The 26,323-nt window shown below is 52.1% G+C and overlaps 1 long non-coding RNA gene, 10 other non-coding genes and 45 pseudogenes across 11 annotated transcripts in view; 1 reads left to right on the forward strand and 55 right to left on the reverse strand.

Moving 5' to 3' along the window:
* The window catches only part of LOC137545897 (uncharacterized), a 104,937-nt gene that overhangs the window by 49,041 nt on the left and 29,573 nt on the right, over positions 1 to 26,323 (forward strand). The gene's annotated exons all lie outside the window — the stretch shown is intronic.
* LOC137558935 (5S ribosomal RNA) lies at positions 32 to 150 on the reverse strand (annotated as a pseudogene).
* On the reverse strand, positions 234 to 352 carry LOC137559438 (5S ribosomal RNA; annotated as a pseudogene).
* Positions 436 to 554, reverse strand: LOC137556944 (5S ribosomal RNA; annotated as a pseudogene).
* On the reverse strand, positions 638 to 756 carry LOC137547958 (5S ribosomal RNA; annotated as a pseudogene).
* Positions 1,032 to 1,150, reverse strand: LOC137549699 (5S ribosomal RNA; annotated as a pseudogene).
* On the reverse strand, positions 1,234 to 1,352 carry LOC137557284 (5S ribosomal RNA; annotated as a pseudogene).
* On the reverse strand, positions 1,436 to 1,554 carry LOC137557088 (5S ribosomal RNA; annotated as a pseudogene).
* Positions 1,638 to 1,756, reverse strand: LOC137558576 (5S ribosomal RNA; annotated as a pseudogene).
* Positions 1,840 to 1,958, reverse strand: LOC137552602 (5S ribosomal RNA). The gene has a single exon (XR_011027153.1). It is a non-coding gene; the product is annotated as a 5S ribosomal RNA (ribosomal RNA).
* Positions 2,042 to 2,160, reverse strand: LOC137548401 (5S ribosomal RNA; annotated as a pseudogene).
* LOC137552614 (5S ribosomal RNA) lies at positions 2,244 to 2,362 on the reverse strand. Its single transcript, XR_011027154.1, has one exon. It is a non-coding gene; the product is annotated as a 5S ribosomal RNA (ribosomal RNA).
* On the reverse strand, positions 2,446 to 2,564 carry LOC137552134 (5S ribosomal RNA; annotated as a pseudogene).
* Positions 2,648 to 2,766, reverse strand: LOC137549956 (5S ribosomal RNA; annotated as a pseudogene).
* Positions 2,850 to 2,968, reverse strand: LOC137551606 (5S ribosomal RNA; annotated as a pseudogene).
* On the reverse strand, positions 3,052 to 3,170 carry LOC137548003 (5S ribosomal RNA; annotated as a pseudogene).
* On the reverse strand, positions 3,254 to 3,372 carry LOC137552625 (5S ribosomal RNA). Its single transcript, XR_011027155.1, has one exon. It is a non-coding gene; the product is annotated as a 5S ribosomal RNA (ribosomal RNA).
* Positions 3,456 to 3,574, reverse strand: LOC137552637 (5S ribosomal RNA). Its single transcript, XR_011027156.1, has one exon. It is a non-coding gene; the product is annotated as a 5S ribosomal RNA (ribosomal RNA).
* On the reverse strand, positions 3,642 to 3,760 carry LOC137547959 (5S ribosomal RNA; annotated as a pseudogene).
* LOC137549658 (5S ribosomal RNA) lies at positions 3,844 to 3,962 on the reverse strand. Its single transcript, XR_011026840.1, has one exon. It is a non-coding gene; the product is annotated as a 5S ribosomal RNA (ribosomal RNA).
* LOC137557057 (5S ribosomal RNA) lies at positions 4,046 to 4,164 on the reverse strand (annotated as a pseudogene).
* LOC137549671 (5S ribosomal RNA) lies at positions 4,248 to 4,366 on the reverse strand. Its single transcript, XR_011026842.1, has one exon. It is a non-coding gene; the product is annotated as a 5S ribosomal RNA (ribosomal RNA).
* LOC137557849 (5S ribosomal RNA) lies at positions 4,450 to 4,568 on the reverse strand (annotated as a pseudogene).
* On the reverse strand, positions 4,652 to 4,770 carry LOC137549284 (5S ribosomal RNA; annotated as a pseudogene).
* LOC137558044 (5S ribosomal RNA) lies at positions 4,854 to 4,972 on the reverse strand (annotated as a pseudogene).
* Positions 5,056 to 5,174, reverse strand: LOC137559462 (5S ribosomal RNA; annotated as a pseudogene).
* On the reverse strand, positions 5,258 to 5,376 carry LOC137559187 (5S ribosomal RNA; annotated as a pseudogene).
* On the reverse strand, positions 5,460 to 5,578 carry LOC137548737 (5S ribosomal RNA; annotated as a pseudogene).
* LOC137549207 (5S ribosomal RNA) lies at positions 5,662 to 5,780 on the reverse strand (annotated as a pseudogene).
* On the reverse strand, positions 5,864 to 5,982 carry LOC137552648 (5S ribosomal RNA). Its single transcript, XR_011027157.1, has one exon. It is a non-coding gene; the product is annotated as a 5S ribosomal RNA (ribosomal RNA).
* LOC137552094 (5S ribosomal RNA) lies at positions 6,066 to 6,184 on the reverse strand (annotated as a pseudogene).
* LOC137557286 (5S ribosomal RNA) lies at positions 6,268 to 6,386 on the reverse strand (annotated as a pseudogene).
* LOC137551293 (5S ribosomal RNA) lies at positions 6,470 to 6,588 on the reverse strand (annotated as a pseudogene).
* Positions 6,672 to 6,790, reverse strand: LOC137550655 (5S ribosomal RNA; annotated as a pseudogene).
* Positions 6,874 to 6,992, reverse strand: LOC137552980 (5S ribosomal RNA; annotated as a pseudogene).
* On the reverse strand, positions 7,076 to 7,194 carry LOC137548574 (5S ribosomal RNA; annotated as a pseudogene).
* On the reverse strand, positions 7,278 to 7,396 carry LOC137551657 (5S ribosomal RNA; annotated as a pseudogene).
* LOC137557287 (5S ribosomal RNA) lies at positions 7,480 to 7,598 on the reverse strand (annotated as a pseudogene).
* LOC137548524 (5S ribosomal RNA) lies at positions 7,682 to 7,800 on the reverse strand (annotated as a pseudogene).
* Positions 7,884 to 8,002, reverse strand: LOC137557288 (5S ribosomal RNA; annotated as a pseudogene).
* Positions 8,086 to 8,204, reverse strand: LOC137557222 (5S ribosomal RNA; annotated as a pseudogene).
* Positions 8,288 to 8,406, reverse strand: LOC137547960 (5S ribosomal RNA; annotated as a pseudogene).
* Positions 8,682 to 8,800, reverse strand: LOC137552660 (5S ribosomal RNA). The gene has a single exon (XR_011027158.1). It is a non-coding gene; the product is annotated as a 5S ribosomal RNA (ribosomal RNA).
* LOC137558770 (5S ribosomal RNA) lies at positions 8,884 to 9,002 on the reverse strand (annotated as a pseudogene).
* LOC137557161 (5S ribosomal RNA) lies at positions 9,086 to 9,204 on the reverse strand (annotated as a pseudogene).
* Positions 9,288 to 9,406, reverse strand: LOC137552671 (5S ribosomal RNA). Its single transcript, XR_011027159.1, has one exon. It is a non-coding gene; the product is annotated as a 5S ribosomal RNA (ribosomal RNA).
* Positions 9,490 to 9,608, reverse strand: LOC137559465 (5S ribosomal RNA; annotated as a pseudogene).
* LOC137552534 (5S ribosomal RNA) lies at positions 9,692 to 9,810 on the reverse strand (annotated as a pseudogene).
* Positions 9,868 to 9,986, reverse strand: LOC137556945 (5S ribosomal RNA; annotated as a pseudogene).
* On the reverse strand, positions 19,252 to 19,370 carry LOC137552682 (5S ribosomal RNA). Its single transcript, XR_011027160.1, has one exon. It is a non-coding gene; the product is annotated as a 5S ribosomal RNA (ribosomal RNA).
* On the reverse strand, positions 19,454 to 19,572 carry LOC137557289 (5S ribosomal RNA; annotated as a pseudogene).
* On the reverse strand, positions 19,656 to 19,774 carry LOC137552984 (5S ribosomal RNA; annotated as a pseudogene).
* Positions 19,858 to 19,976, reverse strand: LOC137547912 (5S ribosomal RNA; annotated as a pseudogene).
* On the reverse strand, positions 20,060 to 20,178 carry LOC137553621 (5S ribosomal RNA; annotated as a pseudogene).
* On the reverse strand, positions 20,262 to 20,380 carry LOC137549104 (5S ribosomal RNA; annotated as a pseudogene).
* Positions 20,464 to 20,582, reverse strand: LOC137553619 (5S ribosomal RNA; annotated as a pseudogene).

Here is a 26,323-nt window from a genome sequence, read left to right on the forward strand (position 1 = left end):
TCATAGCCATTGGGCCTCAAACCCAAAAAAACGCCTGCAGCACCTGGGGTTCACAGCCGGTCTCCCATGCAGCTACTAACCAGGCCTGAAGCCGCTTAGCTTCCGCGATCTGACGAGAGCGGGCGCTTTTGGCTTAGTGTGGCCGCAGGCAACCTCCAAGGCGCTGTTCCGGCGCCTTGAAGGTGAGGCTTCCCACGCGTGCTCATAGCCATTGGGCCTCAAACCCAAAAAAATGCCTGCAGCACCTGGGGTTCACAGCCGGTCTCCCATGCAGCTACTAACCAGGCCTGAAGCCGCTTAGCTTCCGCGATCTGACGAGAGCGGGCGCTTTAGGCTTAGTGAGGCCGCAGGCAACCTCCAAGGTGCCGTTCCGGCGCCTTGAAGGTGAGGCTTCCCACGCGTGCTCATAGCCATTGGGCCTCAAACCCAAAAAAACGCCTGCAGCACCTGGGGTTCACAGCCGGTCTCCCATGCAGCTACTAACCAGGCCTGAAGCCGCTTAGCTTCCGCGATCTGACGAGAGCGGGCGCTTTCGGCTTAGTGTGGCCACAGGCAACCTCCAAGGCCCCGTTCCGGCGCCTTGAAGGTGAGGCTTCCCACGCGTGCTCATAGCCATTGGGCCTCAAACCCAAAAAAACACCTGCAGCACCTGGGGTTCACAGCCAGTCTCCCATGCAGCTACTAACCAGGCCTGAAGCCGCTTAGCTTCCGCGATCTGACGAGAGCGGGCGCTTTCGGCTTAGTGTGGCCGCAGGCAACCTCCAAGGCGCCGTTCCGGCGCCTTGAAGGTGAGGCTTCCCACGCGTGCTCATAGCCATTGGGCCTCAAACCCAAAAAAACGCCTGCAGCACCTGGGGTTCACAGCCGGTCTCCCATGCAGCTACTAACCAGGCCTGAAGCCGCTTAGCTTCCGCGATCTGACGCTTTCGGCTTAGTGTGGCCGCAGGCAACCTCCAAGGTGCCGTTCCGGCGCCTTGAAGGTGAGGCTTCCCACGCGTGCTCATAGCCATTGGGCCTCAAACCCAAAAAAATGCCTGCAGCACCTGGGGTTCACAGCCGGTCTCCCATGCAGCTACTAACCAGGCCTGAAGCCGCTTAGCTTCCACGATCTGACGAGAGCAGGCGGTTTCGGCTTAGTGTGGCCGCAGGCAACCTCCAAGGCGCCATTCCGGCGCCTTGAAGGTGAGGCTTCCCACGCGTGCTCATAGCCATTGGGCCTCAAACCCAAAAAAACACCTGCAGCACCTGGGGTTCACAGCCGGTCTCCCATGCAGCTACTAACCAGGCCTGAAGCCGCTTAGCTTCCGCGATCTGACGAGAGCGGGCGCTTTCGGCTTAGTGTGGCCGCAGGCAACCTCCAAGGCGCCGTTCCGGCGCCTTGAAGGTGAGGCTTCCCACGCGTGCTCATAGTCATTGGGCCTCAAACCCAAAAAAACGCCTGCAGCACCTGGGGTTCACAGCCGGTCTCCCATGCAGCTACTAACCAGGCCTGAAGCCGCTTAGCTTCCGCGATCTGACGAGAGCGGGCGCTTTCGGCTTAGTGTAGCCGCAGGCAACCTCCAAGGCGCCGTTCCGGCGCCTTGAAGGTGAGGCTTCCCACGCGTGCTCATAGCCATTGGGCCTCAAACCCAAAAAAACGCCTGCAGCACCTGGGGTTCACAGCCGGTCTCCCATGCAGCTACTAACCAGGCCTGAAGCCGCTTAGCTTCCGCGATCTGACGAGAGCGGGCGCTTTCGGCTTAGTGTGGCCGCATGCAACCTGCAAGGCGCCGTTCCGGCGCCTTGAAGGTGAGGCTTCCCACGCGTGCTCATAGCCATTGGGCCTCAAACCCAAAAAAACGCCTGCAGCACCTGGGGTTCACAGCCGGTCTCCCATGCAGCTACTAACCAGGCCTGAAGCCGCTTAGCTTCCGCGATCTGACGAGAGCGGGCGCTTTCGGCTTAGTGTGGCCGCAGGCAGCATCCAAGGCGCCGTTCCGGCGCCTTGAAGGTGAGGCTTCCCACGCGTGCTCATAGCCATTGGGCCTCAAACCCAAAAAAACGCCTGCAGCACCTGGGGTTCACAGCCGGTCTCCCATGCAGCTACTAACCAGGCCTGAAGCCGCTTAGCTTCCGCGATCTGACGAGAGCGGTCGCTTTCGGCTTAGTGTGGCCGCAGACAACCTCCAAGGCGCCGTTCCGGCGCCTTGAAGGTGAGGCTTCCCACGCGTGCTCATAGCCATTGGGCCTCAAACCCAAAAAAACGCCTGCAGCACCTGGGGTTCACAGCCGGTCTCCCATGCAGCTACTAACCAGGCCTGAAGCCGCTTAGCTTCCGCGATCTGACGAGAGCGGGCGCTTTCGGCTTAGTGTGGCCGCAGGCAACCTCCAAGGCGCCGTTCCGGCGCCTTGAAGGTGAGGCTTCCCACGCGTGCTCATAGCCATTGGGCCTCAAACCCAAAAAAACGCCTGCAGCACCTGGGGTTCACAGCCGGTCTCCCATGAAGCTACTAACCATGCCTGAAGCCACTTAGCTTCCACGATCTGACGAGAGCGGGCGCTTTCGGCTTAGTGTGGCCGCAGGCAACCTCCAAGGCGCCGTTCCGGCGCCTTGAAGGTGAGGCTTCCCACGCGTGCTCATAGCCATTGGGCCTCAAACCCAAAAAAACGCCTGCAGCACCTGGGGTTCACAGCCGGTCTCCTATTCAGCTACTAACCAGGCCTGAAGTCGCTTAGCTTCCGCGATCTGACGAGAGCGGGCGCTTTCGGCTTAGTGTAGCCGCAGGCAACCTCCAAGGCGCCGTTCCGGCGCCTTGAAGGTGAGGCTTCCCACGCGTGCTCATAGCCATTGGGCCTCAAACCCAAAAAAACGCCTGCAGCACCTGGGGTTCACAGCCGGTCTCCCATGCAGCTACTAACCAGGCCTGAAGCCGCTTAGCTTCGGCAATCTGACGAGAGCGGGCGCTTTCGGCTTAGTGTAGCCGCAGGCAACCTCCAAGGTGCCGTTCCGGCGCCTTGAAGGTGAGGCTTCCTAAGCGTGCTCATAGCCATTGGGCCTCAAACCCAAAAAAACACCTGCAGCACCTGGGGTTCACAGCCGGTCTCCCGTGCAGCTACTAACCAGGCCTGAAGCCGCTTAGCTTCCGCGATCTGACGAGAGCGGGCGCTTTCGGCTTAGTGTGGCCGCAGGCAACCTCCAAGGCGCCGTTCCGGCGTCTTGAAGGTGAGGCTTCCCACGCGTGCTCATAGCCATTGGGCCTCAAACCCAAAAAAACGCCTGCAGCACCTGGGGTTCACAGCCGGTCTCCCATGCAGCTACTAACCAGGCCTGAAGCCGCTTAGCTTCCGCGATCTGACGAGAGCGGGCGCTTTCGGCTTAGTGTGGCCGCAGGCAACCTCCAAGGCGCCGTTTCGGCGCCTTGAAGGTGAGGCTTCCCACGCGTGCTCATAGCCATTGGGCCTCAAACCCAAAAAAACGCCTGCAGCACCTGGGGTTCACAGCCGGTCTCCCATGCAGCTACTAACCAGGCCTGAAGCCGCTTAGCTTCCGCGATCTGACGAGAGCGGGCGCTTTCGGCTTAGTGTGGCCGCAGGCAACCTCCAAGGCGCCGGGAAACCTTCCCACGCGTGCTCATAGCCATTGGGCCTCAAACCCAAAAAAACACCTGCAGCACCTGGGGTTCACAGCCAGTCTCCCATGCAGCTACTAACCAGGCCTGAAGCCGCTTAGCTTCCGCGATCTGACGAGAGCGGGCGCTTTCGGCTTAGTGTGGCCGCAGGCAAACTCCAAGGCGCCGTTCCGGCGCCTTGAAGGTGAGGCTTCCCACGCGTGCTCATAGCCATTGGGCCTCAAACCCAAAAAAACGCCTGCAGCACCTGGGGTTCACAGCAGGTCTCCCATGCAGCTACTAACCAGGCCTGAAGCCGCTTAGCTTCCGCGATCTGACGAGAGCGGGCGCTTTCGGCTTAGTGTGGCCGCAGGCAACCTCCAAGGCGCCGTTCCGGCGCCTTGAAGGTGAGGCTTCCCACGCGTGCTCATAGCCATTGGGCCTCAAACCCAAAAAAACGCCTGCAGCACCTGGGGTTCACAACCGGTCTCCCATGCAGCTACTAACCAGGCCTGAAGCCGCTTAGCTTCCGCGATCTGATGAGAGCGGGCACTTTCGGCTTAGTGTGGCCGCAGGCAACCTCCAAGGCGCCGTTCCGGCGCCTTGAAGGTGAGGCTTCCCACGCGTGCTCATAGCCATTGGGCCTCAAACCCAAAAAAACGCCTGCAGCACCTGGGGTTCACAGCAGGTCTCCCATGCAGCTACTAACCAGGCCTGAAGCCGCTTAGCTTCCGCGATCTGACGAGAGCGGGCGCTTTCGGCTTAGTGTGGCCGCAGGCAACCTCCAAGGCGCCGTTCCGGGGCCTTGAAGGTGAGGCTTCCCACGCGTGCTCATAGCCATTGGGCCTCAAACCCAAAAAAACGCCTGCAGCACCTGGGGTTCACAGCCGGTCTCCCATGCAGCTACTAACCAGGCCTGAAGCCGCTTAGCTTCCGCGATCTGACGAGAGCGGGCGCTTTCGGCTTAGTGTGGCCGCAGGAAACCTCCAAGGCGCCGTTCCGGCGCCTTAAAGGTGAGGCTTCCCACGCGTGCTCATAGCCATTGGGCCTCAAACCCAAAAAAACACCTGCAGCACCTGGGGTTCACAGCCGGTCTCCCATGCAGCTACTAACCAGGCCTGAAGCCGCTTAGCTTCCGCAATCTGACGAGAGCGGGCGCTTTCGGCTTAGTGTGGCCACAGGCAACCTCCAAGGCGCCGTTCCGGCGCCTTGAAGGTGAGGCTTCCCACGCGTGCTCATAGCCATTGGGCCTCAAACCCAAAAAAACGCCTGCAGCACCTGGGGTTCACAGCCGGTCTCCCATGCAGCTACTAACCAGGCCTGAAGCCACTTAGCTTCCGCGATCTGACGAGAGCGGGCGCTTTCGGCTTAGTGTGGCCGCAGGCAACCTCCGAGGCGCCGTTCCGGCGCCTTGAAGGTGAGGCTTCCCACACGTACTCATAGCCATTGGGCCTCAAACCCAAAAAAACGCCTGCAGCACCTGGGGTTCACAGCCGGTCTCCCATGCAGCTACTAACCAGGCCTGAAGCCGCTTAGCTTCCGCGATCTGACGAGAGCTGGCGCTTTCGGCTTAGTGTGGCCGCAGGCAACCTCCAAGGCGCCGTTCCGGCGCCTTGAAGGTGAGGCTTCCCACACGTGCTCATAGCCATTGGGCCTCAAACCCAAAAAAACGCCTGCAGCACCTGGGGTTCACAGCCGGTCTCCCATGCAGCTACTAACTAGGCCTGAAGCCGCTTAGCTTCCGCGATCTGACGAGAGCGGGCGCTTTCGGCTTAGTGTGGCCGCAGGCAACCTCCAATGCGCCGTTCCGGCGTCTTGAAGGTGAGGCTTCCCACGCGTGCTCATAGCCATTGGGCCTCAAACCCAAAAAAACGCCTTCAGCACCTGGGGTTCACAGCCGGTCTCCCATGCAGCTACTAACCAGGCCTGAAGCCGCTTAGCTTCCGCGATCTGACGAGAGCGGGCGCTTTCGGCTTAGTGTGGCCGCAGGCAACCTCCAAGGCGCCGTTCCGGCGCCTTGAAGGTGAGGCTTCCCACGCGTGCTCATAGCCATTGGGCCTCAAACCCAAAAAAACGCTTGCAGCACCTGGGGTTCACAGCCGGTCTCCCATGCAGCTACTAACCAGGCCTGAAGCCGCTTAGCTTCCGCAATCTGACGAGAGCGGGCGCTTTCGGCTTAGTGTGGCCGCAGGCAACCTCCAAGGCGCCGTTCCGGCGCCTTGAAGGTGAGGCTTCCCACGCGTGCTCATAGCCATTGGGCCTCAAACCCAAAAAAACGCCTGCAGCACCTGGGGTTCACAGCCGGTCTCCCATGCAGCTACTAACCAGGCCTGAAGCCGCTTAGCTTCCGCGATCTGACGAGAGCGGGCGCTTTCGGCTTAGTGTGGCCGCAGGCAACCTCCAAGGCGCCGTTCCGGCGCCTTGAAGGTGAGGCTTCCCACGCGTGCTCATAGCCATTGGGCCTCAAACCCAAAAAAACAGCTGCAGCACCTGGGGTTCACAGCCGGTCTCCCATGCAGCTACTAACCAGGCCTGAAGCCGCTTAGCTTGCGCGATCTGACGAGAGCGGGCGCTTTCGGCTTAGTGTGGCCGCAGGCAACCTCCAAGGCGCTGTTCCGGCGCCTTGAAGGTGAGGCTTCCCACGCGTGCTCATAGCCATTGGGCCTCAAACCCAAAAAAACACCTGCAGCACCTGGGGTTCACAGCCGGTCTCCCATGCAGCTACTAACCAGGCCTGAAGCCGCTTAGCTTCCGCGATCTGACGAGAGCGGGCGCTTTCGGCTTAGTGTGGCCGCAGGCAACCTCCAAGGCGCCGTTCCGGCGCCTTGAAGGTGAGGCTTCCCACGCGTGCTCATAGCCATTGGGCCTCAAACCCAAAAAAACGCCTGCAGCACCTGGGGTTCACAGCCGGTCTCCCATGCAGCTACTAACCAGGCCTGAAGCCGCTTAGCTTGCGCGATCTGACGAGAGCAGGCACTTTCGGCTTAGTGTGGCCGCAGGCAACCTCCAAGGCGCCGTTCCGGCGCCTTGAAGGTGAGGCTTCCCACGCGGGCTCATAGTCATTGGGCCTCAAACCCAAACAAACGCCTGCAGCACCTGGGGTTCACAGCCGGTCTCCCATGCAGCTACCAATCAGGCCTGAAGCCGCTTAGCTTCCGCGATCTGACGAGAGCGGGCGCTTTCGGCTTAGTGTGGGCGCAGGCAACCTCCAAGGCGCCGTTCCGGCGCCTTGAAGGTGAGGCTTCCCACGCGTGCTCATAGCCATTGGGCCTCAAACCCAAAAAAACGCCTGTAGCACCTGGGGTTCACATCCGGTCTCCCATGCAGCTACTAAGCAGGCCTGAAGCCGCTTAGCTTGCGCGATCTGACGAGAGCGGGCGCTTTCGGCTTAGTGTGGCCGCAGGCAACCTCCAATGCGCCGTTCCGGCGCCTTGAAGGTGAGGCTTCCCACGCGTGCTCATAGCCATTGGGCCTCAAACCCAAAAAAACGACTGCAGCACCTGGGGTTCACAGCCGGTCTCCCATGCAGCTACCAATCAGGCCTGAAGCCGCTTAGCTTCCGCGATCTGACGAGAGCGGGCGCTTTCGGCTTAGTGTGGCCGCAGGCAACCTCCAAGGCGCCGTTCCGGCGCCTTGAAGGTGAGGCTTCCCACACGTGCTCATAGCCATTGGGCCTCAAACCCAAAAAAACACCTGCAGCACCTGGGGTTCACAGCCGGTCTCCCATGCAGCTACTAACCAGGCCTGAAGCCGCTTAGCTTACGTGATCTGACGAGAGCGGGCGCTTTCGGCTTAGTGTGGCCGCAGGCAACCTCCAAGGCGCCGTTCCGGCGCCTTGAAGGTGAGGCTTCCCACGCGTGCTCATAGCCATTGGGCCTCAAACCCAAAAAAACACCTGCAGCACCTGGGGTTCACAGCCGGTCTCCCATGCAGCTACTAACCAGGCCTGAAGCCGCTTAGCTTCCGCGATCTGACGAGAGCGGGCGCTTTCGGCTTAGTGTGGCCGCAGGCAACCTCCAAGGCGCCGTTCCGGCGCCTTGAAGGTGAGGCTTCCCACGCGTGCTCATAGCCATTGGGCCTCAAACCCAAAAAAACGCCTGCAGCACCTGGGGTTCACAGCCAGTCTCCCATGCAGCTACTAACCAGGCCTGAAGCCGCTTAGCTTCCGCGATCTGACGAAAGCGGGCGCTTTCGGCTTAGTGTGGCCGCAGGCAACCTCCAAGGCGCCGTTCCGGCGCCTTGAAGGTGAGGCTTCCCACGCGTGCTCATAGCCATTGGGCCTCAAACCCAAAAAAACACCTGCAGCACCTGGGGTTCACAGCCGGTCTCCCATGCAGCTACTAACCAGGCCTGAAGCCGCTTAGCTTCCGCGATCTGACGAGAGCGGGCGCTTTCGGCTTAGTGTGGCCGCAGGCAACCTCCAAGGTGCCGTTCCGGCGCCTTGAAGGTGAGGCTTCCCACGCGTGCTCATAGCCATTGGGCCTCAAACCCAAAAAAATGCCTGCAGCACCTGGGGTTCACAGCCGGTCTCCCATGCAGCTACTAACCAGGCCTGAAGCCACTTAGCTTCCGCGATCTGACGAGAGCGGGCGCTTTCGGCTTAGTGTGGCCGCAGGCAACCTCCAAGGCGCCGTTCCGGCGCCTTGAAGGTGAGGCTTCCCACGCGTGCTCATAGCCATTGGGCCTCAAACCCAAAAAAACACCTGCAGCACCTGGGGTTCACAGCCAGTCTCCCATGCAGCTACTAACCAGGCCTGAAGCCGCTTAGCTTCCGCGATCTGACGAGAGCGGGCGCTTTCGGCTTAGTGTGGCCGCAGGCAACCTCCAAGGCGCCGTTCCGGCGCCTTGAAGGTGAGGCTTCCCACGCGTGCTCATAGCCATTGGGCCTCAAACCCAAAAAAACGCCTGCAGCACCTGGGGTTCACAGACGGTCTCCCATGCAGCTACTAACCAGGCCTGAAGCCGCTTAGCTTCCGCGATCTGACGCTTTCGGCTTAGTGTGGCCGCAGGCAACTTCCAAGGCACCGTTCCGGCGCCTTGAAGGTGAGGCTTCCCACGCGTGCTCATAGCCATTGGGCCTCAAACCCAAATAAACGCCTGCAGCACCTGGGGTTCACAGCCGGTCTCCCATGCAGCTACTAACCAGGCCTGAAGCCGCTTAGCTTCCGCGATCTGACGAGAGCGGGCGCTTTCGGCTTAGTGTGGCCGCAGGCAACCTCCAAGGCGCCGTTCCGGCGCCTTGAAAGTGAGGCTTCCCACGCGTGCTCATAGCCATTGGGCCTCAAACCCAAAAAAACGCCTGCAGCACCTGCGGTTCACAGCCGGTCTCCCATGCAGCTACTAACCAGGCCTGAAGCCGCTTAGCTTCCGCGATCTGACGAGAGCGGGCGCTTTCGGCTTAGTGTGGCCGCAGGCAACCTCCAAGGCGCCGTTCCGGCGCCTTGAAGGTGAGGCTTCCCACGCGTGCTCATAGCCATTGGGCCTCAAACCCAAAAAAACGCCTGCAGCACCTGGGGTTCACAGCCGGTCTCCCATGCAGCTACTAACCAGGCCTGAAGCCGCTTAGCTTCCGCAATCTGACGAGAGCGGGTGCTTTCGGCTTAGTGTGGCCGCAGGCAACCTCCAAGGCGCCGTTCCGGCGCCTTGAAGGTGAGGCTTCCCACGCGTGCTCATAGCCATTGGGCCTCAAACCCAAAAAAACGCCTGCAGCACCTGGGGTTCACAGCCGGTCTCCCATGCAGCTACTAACCAGGCCTGAAGCCGCTTAGCTTCCGCGATCTGACGAGAGCGGGCGCTTTCGGCTTAGTGTGGCCGCAGGCAACCTCCAAGGCGCCGTTCCGGCGCCTTGAAGGTGAGGCTTCCCACGCGTGCTCATAGCCATTGGGCCTCAAACCCAAAAAAGCACCTGCAGCACCTGGGGTTCACAGCCGGTCTCCCATGCAGCTACTAACCAGGCCTGAAGCCGCTTAGCTTCCGCAATCTGATGAGAGCGGGCGCTTTCGGCTTAGTGTGGCCGCAGGCAACCTCCAAGGCGCCGTTCCGGCACCTTGAAGGTGAGGCTTCCCACGCGTGCTCACAGCCATTGGGCCTTAAACCCAAAAAAACTCCTGCAGCACCTGGGGTTCACAGCCGGTCTCCCATGCAGCTACTAACCAGGCCTGAAGCCGCCTAGCTTCCGCGATCTGGCGAGAGCGGGCGCTTTCGGCTTAGTGTGGCCGCAGGCAAGAAGGTGAGGCTTCCCACGCGTGCTCATAGCCATTGGGCCTCAAACCCAAAAAAACGCCTGCAGCACCTGGGGTTCACAGCCGGTCTCCCATGCAGCTACTAACCAGGCCTGAAGCCGCTTAGCTTCCGCGATCTGACGAGAGCGGGCGCTTTCGGCTTAGTGTGGCCACAGGCAACCTCTATGGCGCCGTTCCGGCGCCTTGAAGGTGAGGCTTCCCACGCGTGCTCATAGCCATTGGGCCTCAAACCCAAAAAAACACCTGCAGCACCTGGGGTTCACAGCCGGTCTCCCATGCAGCTACTAACCAGGCCTGAAGCCACTTAGCTTATGCGATCTGACGATAGCGGGCGCCTTCGGCTTAGTGTGTCCGCAGGCAACTTCCAAACTTTTGTATAATACTCGCAGCTTGAGAAGGGCCAAAAACATTATCAAAAACAACACTCACCCTGGAAATGCCTTGTTTGAGCTCCTTCCATCAGGTAAACGTTTTAGATCAACCCGCACACACACAAACAGACTGAAAGACAGCTTTTTCCCAAACTTGATAAACTCTGAATCCTCTATGAAATAATTAACACTGTGTACAAATTGTTTAAACATCTGTAATACCTGGCATACTTGTATAATTTCTTCTCTTCCTTGTTACTATCACTATGTTCCCTATATGCACCGTGGGGTTGTCATGAAAAGTAATTTTGTTGTGTTACACAATGACAATAAAGTGAATTGAATTGATTCAGACTGTACTGCAGCTATCTAGATGATTCAGACTGTACTGCAGCTATCTAGATGATTCAGACTGTACTGCAGCTATCTACCTGAAGAGCAGGTGATAACTAACCTAAGGGCCCCTCACCAGGACTAAGCTCCCTGGTGAGGGCAGGAGAGTCAGACTAGCCAGTTTGGCAACACACGGGCAGATACAGCACAAAAACGGAAGACAGAAACAGAGTGAGGGATAAGCCAGTCGGCAACCAGATCAGATAGGCGAAGGCACAGAATCACAAGACAGGAGGGTAGTCAAGGCTAGCAGAAGGTCATAACAATTAATACAATTCAATTAGTACTTTAAGCTATCAACAGAATCTGTCTAAGGGCTGGTGCACACCGAGCGGCATTTTCAGCGTTTCTGCAGCCGCTTGCGGCTGTGGATACGCTTGGTCAATGTATCTCAATGGGGTGGTGCACACCAGAGCGGGAGGCGTTTTGCAGAAACGCATACTCCCGGGGTGAGGCATTTTTTGGATTGTGGATGCGTTTCTGCCTCAATGTTTAGTATAGGAAAAACGCAAACTGCTCTGAAAAACAGCAGTTCAGAGCGGTTTTGCAGGCGTTTTTGTTACAGAAGCTGTTCAGTAACAGCTTTACTGTAACAATATCTGAAATCTACTACACCAAAAACGCTTCACAAAACCGCAAAATGCTAGCTGAAACGCTACAGAAAAATAACAAAAAGCGTTTCAAAATCTGCTAGCATTTTGCGGATCTGCTAGCGTTTTTTGGTGTGCACCAGGCCTAAGTGTGGATCCCCAGCTCCTGCTGGTTCTAGCACACTTTCGGGTCTGACTATGGTCTGAGTGCTCACACGTAGCGAATGCAACAGCAGACAAGGAACAACTGACAGGCCTGCCCTATATATATTGGGAGCGCTCTAAAGCCACGCCCCAGTCACTCAACCAATCCTGATCAGTGTTGGAGTCAGCTGACCGGCTGATCAGCTGACTCCCCTTCTGTATGCATAAAGATCCTGTCTGTGTGCGCGCGCGTAGAACTTAGTCTGTGTGCCGGTGAAAGAGTAGGCAAAGATCCACCATGCGACCATGCGACGAAAGCTACTGGCTGAAATGCGGGGACAGTCGCCATGCCACTCGGCGCTGCGGCGGCTTCCCTCTCATTCCCCACTAACCCAGGCACCAGTCCATCCTGTCCCCGCATGACGGAACCCGCCGGCTGGAACGCGGAGATAGCCGCCATGCTACTGCTTGACGCGGCGGCATCTCCGCAATCCTTTACAAATCAGAATTCTGTTCTTTGCTGACACAAATCGTTACACTTATTAGTTGTAAGGTATTGTAATGATCGCTGCTGCAGCAGCTATTACTGGAAGTAGTAGTGCTGCAGCTCAGGCAGTTCTGATCTATTTCCATGCAAGCTGCATAGCTTTGTCTGTCTTTCCCTGCTGTCAGCTTGTGACTGATTATCATTCACCTGTGTGGGAATCTGCATGTCTGCTCCCATTGGATGACCTCAGTATAAAGATCTGCTTCCTGCAGGGTTTCCTTGGGGTTTTCATAGCTTCAGCCTAAGCCTGTCTTGCTGTCGCTTTAGCCCCCGATCGTGTTTCTTGTTATAAAGATACTTTGCTGGTCTTTGCATCATATATTGGTTCATTGCCAATATATATGCATACCAGCACGTTTATTATTTTCCTTGTATTTGTGTTACGTTAATACATCAGTGTCGCTGATGTATACGTACACGAACTGTTTATATCCTGTGTGCAGTTAGTCAGCTTTCCAGCACGTTTTGGTAGGTTGCGCGTACCGTGACCACCCGTGCTGAGGTAGTTACCCTGCTTCTGGTTCTGTTTGTGGATTGCGTTCATCTCTGCGAAGAGATAACGAATCCTTCTGAATCCTGTCCTGTTACCGTTTGTGGATTGCGTTCATCTCTGCGAAGAGATAACGAATCCTTCTGAATCCTGTTCTGTTACTGTTTGTGGATTGCGTTCATCTCTGCGAAGAGATAACGAATCCTTCTGAATCCTGTTCTGTTACCGTTTGTGGATTGCGTTCATCTCTGCGAAGAGATAGCGAATCCTTCTGAGTCCTGTTCCCTGTATTACTCCAGTCCTAGTCAGCGTTCCTGCTTATGTCATATATCGGTTCATTGCCGATATATACATATGTGTAATGATCGCTGCTGCAGCAGCTATTGCTGGAAGTAGTGCTGCAGCTCAGGCAGTTCTGATCTATTTCCATGCAAGTTGCATAGCTTTGTCTGTCTTTCCCTGCTGTCAGCTTGTGACTGATTATCATTCACCTGTGTGGGAATCTGCATGTCTGCTCCCATTGGATGACCTCAGTATAAAGATCTGCTTCCTGCAGGGTTTCCTTGGGTTTTCATAGCTTCAGCTTAAGCCTGCCTTGCTGTCGCTTTAGCCCCCGATCGTGTTTATTGTTATAAAGATACTTTGCTGGTCTTTGCATCATATATTGGTTCATTGCCAATATATATGCATACCAGCACGTTTATTATTTTCCTTGTATTTGTGTTACGTTAATACATCAGTGTCGCTGATGTATACGTACACGAACTGTTTATATCCTGTGTGCAGTTAGTCAGCTTTCCAGCACGTTTTGGTAGGTTGCGCGTACCGTGACCACCCGTGCTGAGGTAGTTACCCTGCTCCTGGTTCTGTTTGTGGATTGCGTTCATCTCTGCGAAGAGATAACGAATCCTTCTGAATCCTGTTCTGTTACTGTTTGTGGATTGCGTTCATCTCTGCGTAGAGATAACGAATCCTTCTGAATCCTGTTCTGTTACCGTTTGTGGATTGCGTTCATCTCTGCGAAGAGATAACGAATCCTTCTGAATCCTGTTCTGTTACCGTTTGTGGATTGCGTTCATCTCTGCGAAGAGATAGCGAATCCTTCTGAGTCCTGTTCCCTGTGTTACTCCATTCCTAGTCAGCGTTCCTGCTTATGTCATATATCGGTTCATTGCCGATATATACATATGTTAGTCAGACGTTACAAATAGTTTCATTGATAGCTGTAATTGTAATATGCTAGGAAAACATACTTATTGTATATTTATCTGTGTTACGTTCATCTATCTTAATCCTGCTGTTTTCTGACTATCCTGTCCTGTCTTTGTGAGGCACGCCATCGCCGCATCGCATTGGCTGCCTCATTCCAGTCTGTCTGGTTTTGGACGCTTGCTGTCGCTAAGTAGCCGCTAGCTAGCAAGCGTTCATTCTGTCTACCTGTCCTGATCTCCTCAGTTCTGGTTTATGCGCTCAGCGCTACTTTGCGCTGAGACGTTATAACGAACGAAAGCATTGTTTGTGGCTGTCAGATCTGCACCGGCTCTGTGCGCCACAATCTCCTATTGGAGTCAGTCCTCCCCTCCACTATACTAGGGATAGCCTGTTTCCTTGTGCTAGTGTGTGTACCTCCTCCACGCCAGCTCATGCGTTGCATGCGTTGCATGCTGACTGTGGAGAATACACCACCAAGCCTTACATTATGAAAACCCCATTACCAATCCCCATTGTGGGGGGGATTCCCAGAAAGTATGACACTGTTAATTATGGTTCTTGTTCCTTTAAGAAATTTGAAGAACTTAGCTCTGAAACAGAAAATGAGTTTTTCTCTGAATGTGCCAGGTTCCTGACCAATCCTGATCTCCAAGCGACTCCTGTTTCAACCTGGGCACTCCAACTAAGTTATATTTTGTTTAAAGGGGAATTATTCCAGTGGGCATTTGATGTTCTCAATCATTCCGATTTGAAAGATAGACCGCTGGAATTTCTAGCGTTTGTGATCCATAACTGGTTGCGCATAGATCCATTGCCTTTTCCTCTTAATGAACTCCTGGCAGCAGGCCAATCAGCTGCTCCTTCAATTGCTTGCAAGAATGAGCAGCAAGCAGAAAGTGTTACTGATAATTTTCCTGCAGCTTTGAATAAATCACCAAAAACCGCAAGGTCAAAGGCAAAACGCAAACGTTCTAAGAAACGTGTCCAATCTGCAGAATCGTTATCCTTAGCGACTGAGACCTATAATGAGATTCTGCCATTAACAGATAATGAAATGCAATTGTCTTTCAGGGGAGTTAAATGGACTTATGAAACTACTAATGAACTTTCTTCCCTGGCTAGGGAAAATAAAGATTTTTGTTTAAAAGAATTATCTGAGTATGATTATGATGAGATATTACAGAGTATTGAACAAATCAACTTATTTGTAAAGCAAGGAAAGTTTGCATACACTACAGTTCAGCACTTGCTACAGGTATTGGAGATTATTAGGAATAAGGAATCTGCCAATCACCTGCTAATTAACCCAATATATGTCCCTGCTACAATCATATCTGCAAACCATGATTTGCCTGTTAAGTATGCTTGGAATCCTCCATTTGAGAAAGGAGAGATGGAAGCTCTGGTCAATGAATGGAAGAATGATTCAAGTTCATTTTGTCAATTTTACAGTGCAAAAAGTGAATTGGTATTGAATGCATGCATTAAGTCTGCCTATAACCTAATAAAAACTGGTGTGTGTGAGTATGACTTTGTGGCTCCATTGATTGATGTGTGGGAACTGATTTTGGATGATTTTTTTGTGACTCCGAATTCGCAAATTTGGCGTTCTGACCCGCCTGCTTCAGCACCTTTGGCTGATTCAGCAGGTGATTCGGAGCTCTTTTTGTGTGAAATTGAAGTTCCTGCAATTCCACCCTGTACCATGGATAACTCAGTGTTACTTCCCAGTAAAACAGAAGCCACTGATACATTCTTAACCTTGCCCTGCGCAAATTTCTCAGCAGAGAATCCAGAGGTCCTGCTGACTTCCGAGTCCAGCCTAGCCAGTACTCATGACTCTTTGTTTAGTGAAACAGACACCAGAAAAATCTTGCCTGTCTCTGCAAACACTTCTGCAGAAATTACCTGTGTTAATAAAGTTCAACTCCTGTCTGATCCAGCAGATGCGCAAACATTGTGTCTTGATCTTCCTGTTTCTACACCTCGCTCTAGTTTCGTGAATAGCTCAGAGCATCTGCTATGTGAACCTGAAATCGCAGAATTATTACCTTGTTCAGAAAATTTTCCAATAAATTTGCCCTGTACCATGAATTGTGCAGTAGATCTCTCCAATGAAACTCAGGTCACAGAATCATTATGCTGTCCAGCAGGTGCTTCCATGGTTTTGCCCTGCAATATGGACTGTTCAGTGATCCTGTCCAGTGAAGCTGTGGTCGCAGAGTCTTATGCTTCACCCAGTACTTTGGATACTTTAAACCCTCTAGCAGAGGAGGCTGAAGCACTGCTTACCTCAGTTGGTGTTGCAGTAATATTCACTTGTCTAGCAGCTGTTTTGGAATTACAGTCTGCTCTAATAAAACTTGATGAATTTCTGCCCAGCAAAGCAGAAGCCATTGAAATATTGTCCTCGTCAGCAAGTGTGTCAGATACCTTGTCCTGTACACAGTCTGATTTAACCAATGTTGTTGAGTCCCTCTCCAGTGTTGTAACAGCCGAGGAACTCCAGCCCTGTCCTCTGAATGTTTCAGAAGTCTTGCCCTGTAACATGGATAATTCTGATTCTCTGGTCAAAATAATGGAAATCTCAGAATTTCAGTCCGGTCTGATGTGTGTTCCTGAAACCCAGCCCTGTATCCTGAAAGATTCTGGTTCTCTGGCCGCTGTGGCAGAGGTTCCAGAGTCCCCTTCCTGTCCAGGGAATTCCTCAGTTTTGCCTAGTCCAGTGGGGGCTGCTGCAATGCTGACTTGTTCTGCAGCGCCTCATGAGCTCCAATCCAGTGTATTAGATGAGTCTCTGTCCAGTCCAGAGGTAGTTGTGGAGTCCCTATCTGGTTCAGTGCATACATCAGAAGATTTGTCCTGTCTTGTTAGTGCCCCTGAATCTGATTTGTTACTGACTTTGCTGGAATCAGCGACATCTAAGTCTGATCCTGCATTCTCGTGTAAAAATCCAGTAGTTGCGAAGTCTAGTCATGATGATTTTTTTTTGGCCAGTCCTGGTTTTGGTCCTGTCTTGGCTGACCCTGAGGCTCACAGTTCCTTGACATGCCCAGAGGTTTCTCTTGTGCCAGTGTGCCCAGATGTTCTTTGTGTGCCAGAATGCCCAAGTGTGTTTAAGGTGTTAGCGTGCTCTGATGCTTCCTTAGTGGGAACATGTTCTGATGTTGCCAGTCTGCCTGCATGCCCAGAGATGGTTCTGGTCCCTGAAAGCCCTGATATTGATGTTTGTCCTTGTGGCCCTGACTCGGGAATTGCCCTAGGTTCCATAGGGGTTCTTGATAGTTCTCCATGTGAGCCTAAAGGGCATTCTGACCTATGGGGATCTCTTTGGAGCTTCAAGGTGTTCTGGGAGGTCTCTGAGAAAACTTGTCCTGGTGCCTTGGACTGGTTCAACAGTGGGTTTTGTGTTGGTAAAGACAGTACCGGTGGGCATTGCAAAGGCTTTGGCGTTTCTGAACGGTTCCTGGAAGGCGGTGGGTATCGCTCAGGGAGTTTCGGAGGGCTTTCTTCTGGAAATCATGGTTCTGATGGGTGTCACACTGGGGCTTGTAGTACTGATGGGCATGGTTCTGTAGGTTCTGGTTCTGATGGGTCCAGTCTTGTGGGGACTGATTCTGGAATTCGGTCTTGCCGGGCTGTCCCGGTCATCATGAATTATCAGTCAGACTGTTTTGTTGGAAATTTCAGTTTTGAAAAGCGTCTGGAATCCACTTTTAAAGGCGGGGGTACTGTAATGATCGCTGCTGCAGCAGCTATTGCTGGAAGTAGTGCTGCAGCTCAGGCAGTTCTGATCTATTTCCATGCAAGTTGCATAGCTTTGTCTGTCTTTCCCTGCTGTCAGCTTGTGACTGATTATCATTCACCTGTGTGGGAATCTGCATGTCTGCTCCCATTGGATGACCTCAGTATAAAGATCTGCTTCCTGCAGGGTTTCCTTGGGTTTTCATAGCTTCAGCTTAAGCCTGCCTTGCTGTCGCTTTAGCCCCCGATCGTGTTTATTGTTATAAAGATACTTTGCTGGTCTTTGCATCATATATTGGTTCATTGCCAATATATATGCATACCAGCACGTTTATTATTTTCCTTGTATTTGTGTTACGTTAATACATCAGTGTCGCTGATGTATACGTACACGAACTGTTTATATCCTGTGTGCAGTTAGTCAGCTTTCCAGCACGTTTTGGTAGGTTGCGCGTACCATGACCACCCGTGCTGAGGTAGTTACCCTGCTCCTGGTTCTGTTTGTGGATTGCGTTCATCTCTGCGAAGAGATAACGAATCCTTCTGAATCCTGTTCTGTTACTGTTTGTGGATTGCGTTCATCTCTGCGTAGAGATAACGAATCCTTCTGAATCCTGTTCTGTTACCGTTTGTGGATTGCGTTCATCTCTGCGAAGAGATAACGAATCCTTCTGAATCCTGTTCTGTTACCGTTTGTGGATTGCGTTCATCTCTGCGAAGAGATAGCGAATCCTTCTGAGTCCTGTTCCCTGTGTTACTCCATTCCTAGTCAGCGTTCCTGCTTATGTCATATATCGGTTCATTGCCGATATATACATATGTTAGTCAGACGTTACAAATAGTTTCATTGATAGCTGTAATTGTAATATGCTAGGAAAACATACTTATTGTATATTTATCTGTGTTACGTTCATCTATCTTAATCCTGCTGTTTTCTGACTATCCTGTCCTGTCTTTGTGAGGCACGCCATCGCCGCATCGCATTGGCTGCCTCATTCCAGTCTGTCTGGTTTTGGACGCTTGCTGTCGCTAAGTAGCCGCTAGCTAGCAAGCGTTCATTCTGTCTACCTGTCCTGATCTCCTCAGTTCTGGTTTATGCGCTCAGCGCTACTTTGCGCTGAGACGTTATAACGAACGAAAGCATTGTTTGTGGCTGTCAGATCTGCACCGGCTCTGTGCGCCACAATCTCCTATTGGAGTCAGTCCTCCCCTCCACTATACTAGGGATAGCCTGTTTCCTTGTGCTAGTGTGTGTACCTCCTCCACGCCAGCTCATGCGTTGCATGCGTTGCATGCTGACTGTGGAGAATACACCACCAAGCCTTACAATATGTTAGTCAGACGTTACAAATAGTTTCATTGATAGCTGTAATTGTAATACGCTAGGAAAACATACTTATTGTATATTTATCTGTGTTACGTTCATCTATCTTAATCCTGCTGTTTTCTGACTGTCCTGTCCTGTCTTTGTGAGGCACGCCATCGCCGCATCGCATTGGCTGCCTCATTCCAGTCTGTCTGGTTTTGGACGCTTGCTGTCGCTAAGTAGCTGCTAGCTAGCAAGCGTTCATTCTGTCTACCTGTCCTGATCTCCTCAGTTCTGGTTTGTGCGCTCAGCGCTACTTTGCGCTGAGACGTTATAACGAAAGCATTGTTTGTGGCTGTCAGATCTGCACCGGCTCTGTGCGCCACAATCTCCTATTGCAGTCAGTCCTCCCCTCCACTATACTAGGGATAGCCTGTTTCCTTGTGCTAGTGTGTGTACCTCCTCCACGTCAGCTCATGCGTTGCATGCTGACTGTGGAGAATACACCACCAAGCCGCTTTCGGCTTAGTGTGGCCGCAGGCAACCTCCAAGGCGCCGTTTCGGCGCCTTGAAGGTGAGGCTTCCCACGCGTGCTCATAGCCATTGGGCCTCAAACCCAAAAAAACGCCTGCAGCACCTGGGGTTCACAGCCGGTCTCCCATGCAGCTACTAACCAGGCCTGAAGCCGCTTAGCTTCCGCGATCTGACGAGAGCGGGCGCTTTCGGCTTAGTGTGGCCGCAGGCAACCTCCAAGGCGCCGTTCCGGCGCCTTGAAGGTGAGGCTTCCCACGCGTGCTCATAGCCATTGGGCCTCAAACCCCAAAAAACACCTGCAGCACCTGGGGTTCACAGCCGGTCTCCCATGCAGCTACTAACCAGGCCTGAAGCCGCTTAGCTTCCGCGATCTGACGAGAGCGGGCGCTTTCGGCTTAGTGTGGCCGCAGGCAACCCCCAAAGCGGCGTTCCGGCGCCTTGAAGGTGAGGCTTCCCACGCGTGCTCATAGCCATTGGGCCTCAAACCCAAAAAAACACCTGCAGCACCTGGGGTTCACAGCCGGTCTCCCATGCAGCTACTAACCAGGCCTGAAGCCGCTTAGCTTCCACGATGTGACGAGAGCGGGCGCTTTCGGCTTAGTGTGGCCGCAGGCAACCTCCAAAGCGGCGTTCCGGCGCCTTGAAGGTGAGGCTTCCCACGCGTGCTCGTAGCCATTGGGCCTCAAACCCAAAAAAACGCCTGCAGCACCTGGGGTTCACAGCCGGTCTCCCATGCAGCTACTAACCAGGCCTGAAGCCGCTTAGCTTCCACGATCTGACGAGAGCGGGCGCTTTCGGCTTAGTGTGGCCGCAAGCAACCTCCAAGGCGCCGTTCCGGCGCCTTGAAGGTGAGGCTTCCCACGCGTGCTGATAGCCATTGGGCCTCAAACCCAAAAAAACGCCTGCAGCACCTGGGGTTCACAGCCGGTCTCCTATGCAGCTACTAACCAGGCCTGAAGCCACTTAGCTTGCGCGATCTGACAAGAGCGGGCGCTTTCGGCTTAGTGTGGCCGCAGGCAACCTCCAAGGCGCCGTTCCGGCGCCTTGAAGGTGAGGCTTCCCACGCGTGCTCATAGCCATTGGGCCTCAAACCCAAAAAAACGCCTGCAGCACCTGGGGTTCACAGCCGGTCTCCCATGCAGCTACTAACCAGGCCTGAAGCCGCTTAGCTTCCGCGATCTGACGAGAGTGGGCGCTTTCGGCTTAGTGTGGCCACAGGCAACCTCCATGGCGCCGTTCCGGCGCCTTGAAGGTGAGGCTTCCCACGCGTGCTCATAGCCATTGGGCCTCAAACCCAAAAAAACACCTGCAGCACCTGGGGTTCACAGCCGGTCTCCCATGCAGCTACTAACCAGGCCTGAAGCCACTTAGCTTCTGCGATCTGACGAGAGCGGGCGCCTTCGGCTTAGTGTGTCCGCAGGCAACTTCCAAACTTTTGTATAATACTCGCAGCTTGAGAAGGGCCAAAAACATTATCAAAAACAACACTCACCCTGGAAATGCCTTGTTTGAGCTCCTTCCATCAGGTAAACGTTTTAGATCAACCCGCACACACACAAACAGACTGAAAGACAGCTTTTTCCCAAACTTGATAAACTCTGAATCCTCTATGAAATAATTAACACTGTGTACAAATTGTTTAAACATCTGTAATACCTGGCATACTTGTATAATTTCTTCTCTTCCTTGTTACTATCACTATGTTCCCTATATGCACCGTGGGGTTGTCATGAAAAGTAATTTTGTTGTGTTACACAATGACAATAAAGTGAATTGAATTGATTCAGACTGTACTGCAGCTATCTAGATGATTCAGACTGTACTGCAGCTATCTAGATGATTCAGACTGTACTGCAGCTATCTACCTGAGGAGCAGGTGATAACTAACCTAAGGGCCCCTCACCAGGACTAAGCTCCCTGGTGAGGGCAGGAGAGTCAGACTAGCCAGTTTGGCAACACACGGGCAGATACAGCACAAAAACGGAAGACAGAAACAGAGTGAGGGATAAGCCAGTCGGCAACCAGATCAGATAGGCGAAGGCACAGAATCACAAGACAGGAGGGTAGTCAAGGCTAGCAGAAGGTCATAACAAATAATACAATTCAATTAGTACTTTAAGCTATCAACAGAATCTGTCTAAGGGCTGGTGCACACCGAGCGGCATTTTCAGCGTTTCTGCAGCCGCTTGCGGCTGTGGATACGCTTGGTCAATGTATCTCAATGGGGTGGTGCACACCAGAGCGGGAGGCGTTTTGCAGAAACGCATACTCCCGGGGTGAGGCATTTTTTGGATTGTGGATGCGTTTCTGCCTCAATGTTTAGTATAGGAAAAACGCAAACTGCTCTGAAAAACAGCAGTTCAGAGCGGTTTTGCAGGCGTTTTTGTTACAGAAGCTGTTCAGTAACAGCTTTACTGTAACAATATCTGAAATCTACTACACCAAAAACGCTTCACAAAACCGCAAAATGCTAGCTGAAACGCTACAGAAAAATAACAAAAAGCGTTTCAAAATCTGCTAGCATTTTGCGGATCTGCTAGCGTTTTTTGGTGTGCACCAGGCCTAAGTGTGGATCCCCAGCTCCTGCTGGTTCTAGCACACTTTCGGGTCTGACTATGGTCTGAGTGCTCACACGTAGCGAATGCAACAGCAGACAAGGAACAACTGACAGGCCTGCCCTATATATATTGGGAGCGCTCTAAAGCCACGCCCCAGTCACTCAACCAATCCTGATCAGTGTTGGAGTCAGCTGACCGGCTGATCAGCTGACTCCCCTTCTGTATGCATAAAGATCCTGTCTGTGTGCGCGCGCGTAGAACTTAGTCTGTGTGCCGGTGAAAGAGTAGGCAAAGATCCACCATGCGACCATGCGACGAAAGCTACTGGCTGAAATGCGGGGACAGTCGCCATGCCACTCGGCGCTGCGGCGGCTTCCCTCTCATTCCCCACTAACCCAGGCACCAGTCCATCCTGTCCCCGCATGACGGAACCCGCCGGCTGGAACGCGGAGATAGCCGCCATGCTACTGCTTGACGCGGCGGCATCTCCGCAATCCTTTACAAATCAGAATTCTGTTCTTTGCTGACACAAATCGTTACACTTATTAGTTGTAAGGTATTGTAATGATCGCTGCTGCAGCAGCTATTACTGGAAGTAGTAGTGCTGCAGCTCAGGCAGTTCTGATCTATTTCCATGCAAGCTGCATAGCTTTGTCTGTCTTTCCCTGCTGTCAGCTTGTGACTGATTATCATTCACCTGTGTGGGAATCTCCATTGGATGACCTCAGTATAAAGATCTGCTTCCTGCAGGGTTTCCTTGGGGTTTTCATAGCTTCAGCCTAAGCCTGTCTTGCTGTCGCTTTAGCCCCCGATCGTGTTTCTTGTTATAAAGATACTTTGCTGGTCTTTGCATCATATATTGGTTCATTGCCAATATATATGCATACCAGCACGTTTATTATTTTCCTTGTATTTGTGTTACGTTAATACATCAGTGTCGCTGATGTATACGTACACGAACTGTTTATATCCTGTGTGCAGTTAGTCAGCTTTCCAGCACGTTTTGGTAGGTTGCGCGTACCGTGACCACCCGTGCTGAGGTAGTTACCCTGCTTCTGGTTCTGTTTGTGGATTGCGTTCATCTCTGCGAAGAGATAACGAATCCTTCTGAATCCTGTCCTGTTACCGTTTGTGGATTGCGTTCATCTCTGCGAAGAGATAACGAATCCTTCTGAATCCTGTTCTGTTACTGTTTGTGGATTGCGTTCATCTCTGCGAAGAGATAACGAATCCTTCTGAATCCTGTTCTGTTACCGTTTGTGGATTGCGTTCATCTCTGCGAAGAGATAGCGAATCCTTCTGAGTCCTGTTCCCTGTATTACTCCAGTCCTAGTCAGCGTTCCTGCTTATGTCATATATCGGTTCATTGCCGATATATACATATGTTAGTCAGACGTTACAAATAGTTTCATTGATAGCTGTAATTGTAATACGCTAGGAAAACATACTTATTGTATATTTATCTGTGTTACGTTCATCTATCTTAATCCTGCTGTTTTCTGACTGTCCTGTCCTGTCTTTGTGAGGCACGCCATCGCCGCATCGCATTGGCTGCCTCATTCCAGTCTGTCTGGTTTTGGACGCTTGCTGTCGCTAAGTAGCCGCTAGCTAGCAAGCGTTCATTCTGTCTACCTGTCCTGATCTCCTCAGTTCTGGTTTGTGCGCTCAGCGCTACTTTGCGCTGAGACGTTATAACGAAAGCATTGTTTGTGGCTGTCAGATCTGCACCGGCTCTGTGCGCCACAATCTCCTATTGCAGTCAGTCCTCCCCTCCACTATACTAGGGATAGCCTGTTTCCTTGTGCTAGTGTGTGTACCTCCTCCACGTCAGCTCATGCGTTGCATGCTGACTGTGGAGAATACACCACCAAGCCTAACAGGTATTTTATTATATTATTTTTTGGCAAAGTACTTTGGCTAAGGTAATCCAAATTTACGTTAGCAGCCCGTCGCGCTCCTACCAAAGGGTGCCGCACCAGAAGGTAACTCAAAATTACATTATCAGCCCGTCGCACTCCTACTAAAGGGTGCCAGACCAAAAGGTAACTCAAGATTACATTATCAGCCCGTCGCTCTCCTACCCCAAGGCTCCGGATCAAAAGGTAACTTAAAATTACATTATCAGCCCATCGCGCTCCTACCACAGGGTGCTGGACAAAAAGGTAACTTAAAGTTACATTATAAACCCGTCACGCTCCTTCCACAGGGCGCCGGACCATACGGCAATGAGTATGACAAACACAACCCTATTTGGGCATATTTGAGTATGAATTTTTGCATGATGCGCATGCGCTAACACAAAGTTTTCTTTACGCCACCTAATGCATGCGCACAGGATGTAATGCCTTATGGCATAACATGCTATAACAATCAAAATTAGGTCAGCAGCCCGTCGCACTCCAACTCCAGGGCTCCAGACCACAAGGTAACTCAAAATTCCATTATCAACCTGTCGCGCTCCTACAACAGGGGCCGGACCACATGGCAGTGAGAATAATCTAGCACAAGTCAAACAATGACAGACGTACAATTACTTTGCTTGTTGTTATGTTTTGACACCAGATTACTATCGAGTGTGACCATGTTTCAGGGCCATATACAGTTACGCTCTGTCAGTCAGTTGTAAATGGGGGTGATAAATGACTTTGGGTACCTCTCCCATTTGTAGTGCTGCAGCACACCAAAAACCTCTAGCAGATCTGCAAAACGCTAGAGGTTTTTGAAGCAGATTTCGGAGCGATTCTAGGCATGTTTTCTACGCATGCCTAGCGTTTTTTGTGTAGCAGATTACAAATACTGTTACAGTAAAAGCTGTTACTGAACAGCTTCTGTAACAAAAACGTCTGGAAAACCGCTCTGATCTAGCATTTTTCAGAGCCGGTTTCCACTTTCCTATACTTTAACATTGAGGCAGAAACGACTCAGAAATCTAAAAAATGCTGCAGCCCGAGTTTGTGGAAAAAACGAACCGCTCTGGTGTGCACCATCCCATTCACTTTCATTAGCCAAGTTTTTTTTTCCCCTGCAAGTATTTAAAAAAACACTTCAGAACCGCTCTGGTGTGCACCAGCCCTTACAGGATGTATTCTCTGCAGAATCCTGCACCCAGCCTCCAATACTGCAGAGTGACCAGGAACTGCTTTCCATTCCTCCCTCTTCCCCAGTCTTCATCCAGACTAGAAAAGCAGTGAAAAGCACCACCTGAGAGGGCATGAGCCAGAGACTCCCAGCATCCTCTATTTATACCGATCTGAGTATTGTGAGGTCATCAGGTAATCCCAGCATTCTCTATACCCAGCTGTGCATTATAAGGTCATAACGTAATCCCAGCATCCTCTAGCTATACCCAGCTGAGTATTGTGACGTCATCAGGTAACACTAGCATCCTCTATCTATACGGAGCTGAGTGTTGTGAGGTAGCGGTGGGAAAAAAAACAGCTGTAACTGATTAGTCAAGTTTTTTTCATCTGGAAAGACAATTTACAGCACGTCAGCATTGTTTGCATTTCATTGATAGTCTATTCTGAACTAAGGATGTGATTACATTTGTTTACACTCATAATTCACACTTAATACACTTCAATAATACACTTTCAAATTCACACTGATGTATGCTTCCTGGGTGAGGTTAATTGGCTTTTCTATATAATGACTGCTTATCTTTTCAATAAAACGTTGAAACTAAAAAAAATATATATATGTGACTCTATGGTCTTTTTTTAATAGCTATTTGACAGTTATAGATAACCGTCATTTCTGATATTATTTGGTATACCAGCTTACATAACTTTCTCTCTGGCTACCGTGTTTCCCCAAAAATAAGGCATTGGCCTCGATTCATAAAGCATTCCCGCATTCGGAAATGCAGAAAACCGCTCACTTTACCGACCACACAGCAAAATATGTATTCATAAAGGCTTTTTCCGCATGAAAAGCCGACATTCGCGAGCAGAGTGATTAATCACCGCCTTGCGCGGTGATTATCATAGCAAAAGTAACAAATGTCAATTCATAAAGATTAGAGGTAGCGGTATGCGGACGGGTATTACCGCTACCTCTGATGTGGCGAGAAGCGTGCGGAATACAGTGCAGTGAATGGGACAGACCTCCCAAGCAGCTGCAGAGAGAACACCGCACGGAGGGATTCCGCCTGCTTCTCCTGTTTCCGCATGTCTCCCGACAGCCTAACGCCTGCCTACAGCGGAATATCTCCGCACGCCTGTCACAAGTAGCAAAATTTTTATGAATTACCACCCTGAAGGCGGAAATACCGACAGCGGTGTTTCCCCGCTCGACGTTACCTTCCCGACAGCACTTTTATGAATCGAGGCCAAAGTCTTATATTTTTTTTTCCTTCAAAAGATGTGCTAGTTCTTATTTTCGGGGAGGTCTTATATATGGTTAGGGTAGCAAGATCCCCATTCCCCCACCACCACTTTACCTTCTGATGACCCCCTCCTCCATAAAGTCCCATCCACGCTCTTCACTGTACCAGTAATTCAAACCGCAGGACAGCAGTAAACTGGTGATTTCCCCACTGATGCTTTGTTTCCTGTTGGCCCCGTTCCCCATTGCCCGCTGTCATAATTCAAACTGCTGATCAGC

This window comes from Hyperolius riggenbachi, chromosome 2, assembly GCF_040937935.1.
Source record: "Hyperolius riggenbachi isolate aHypRig1 chromosome 2, aHypRig1.pri, whole genome shotgun sequence".
Classification (NCBI taxonomy): Eukaryota; Metazoa; Chordata; class Amphibia; order Anura; family Hyperoliidae; genus Hyperolius; species Hyperolius riggenbachi.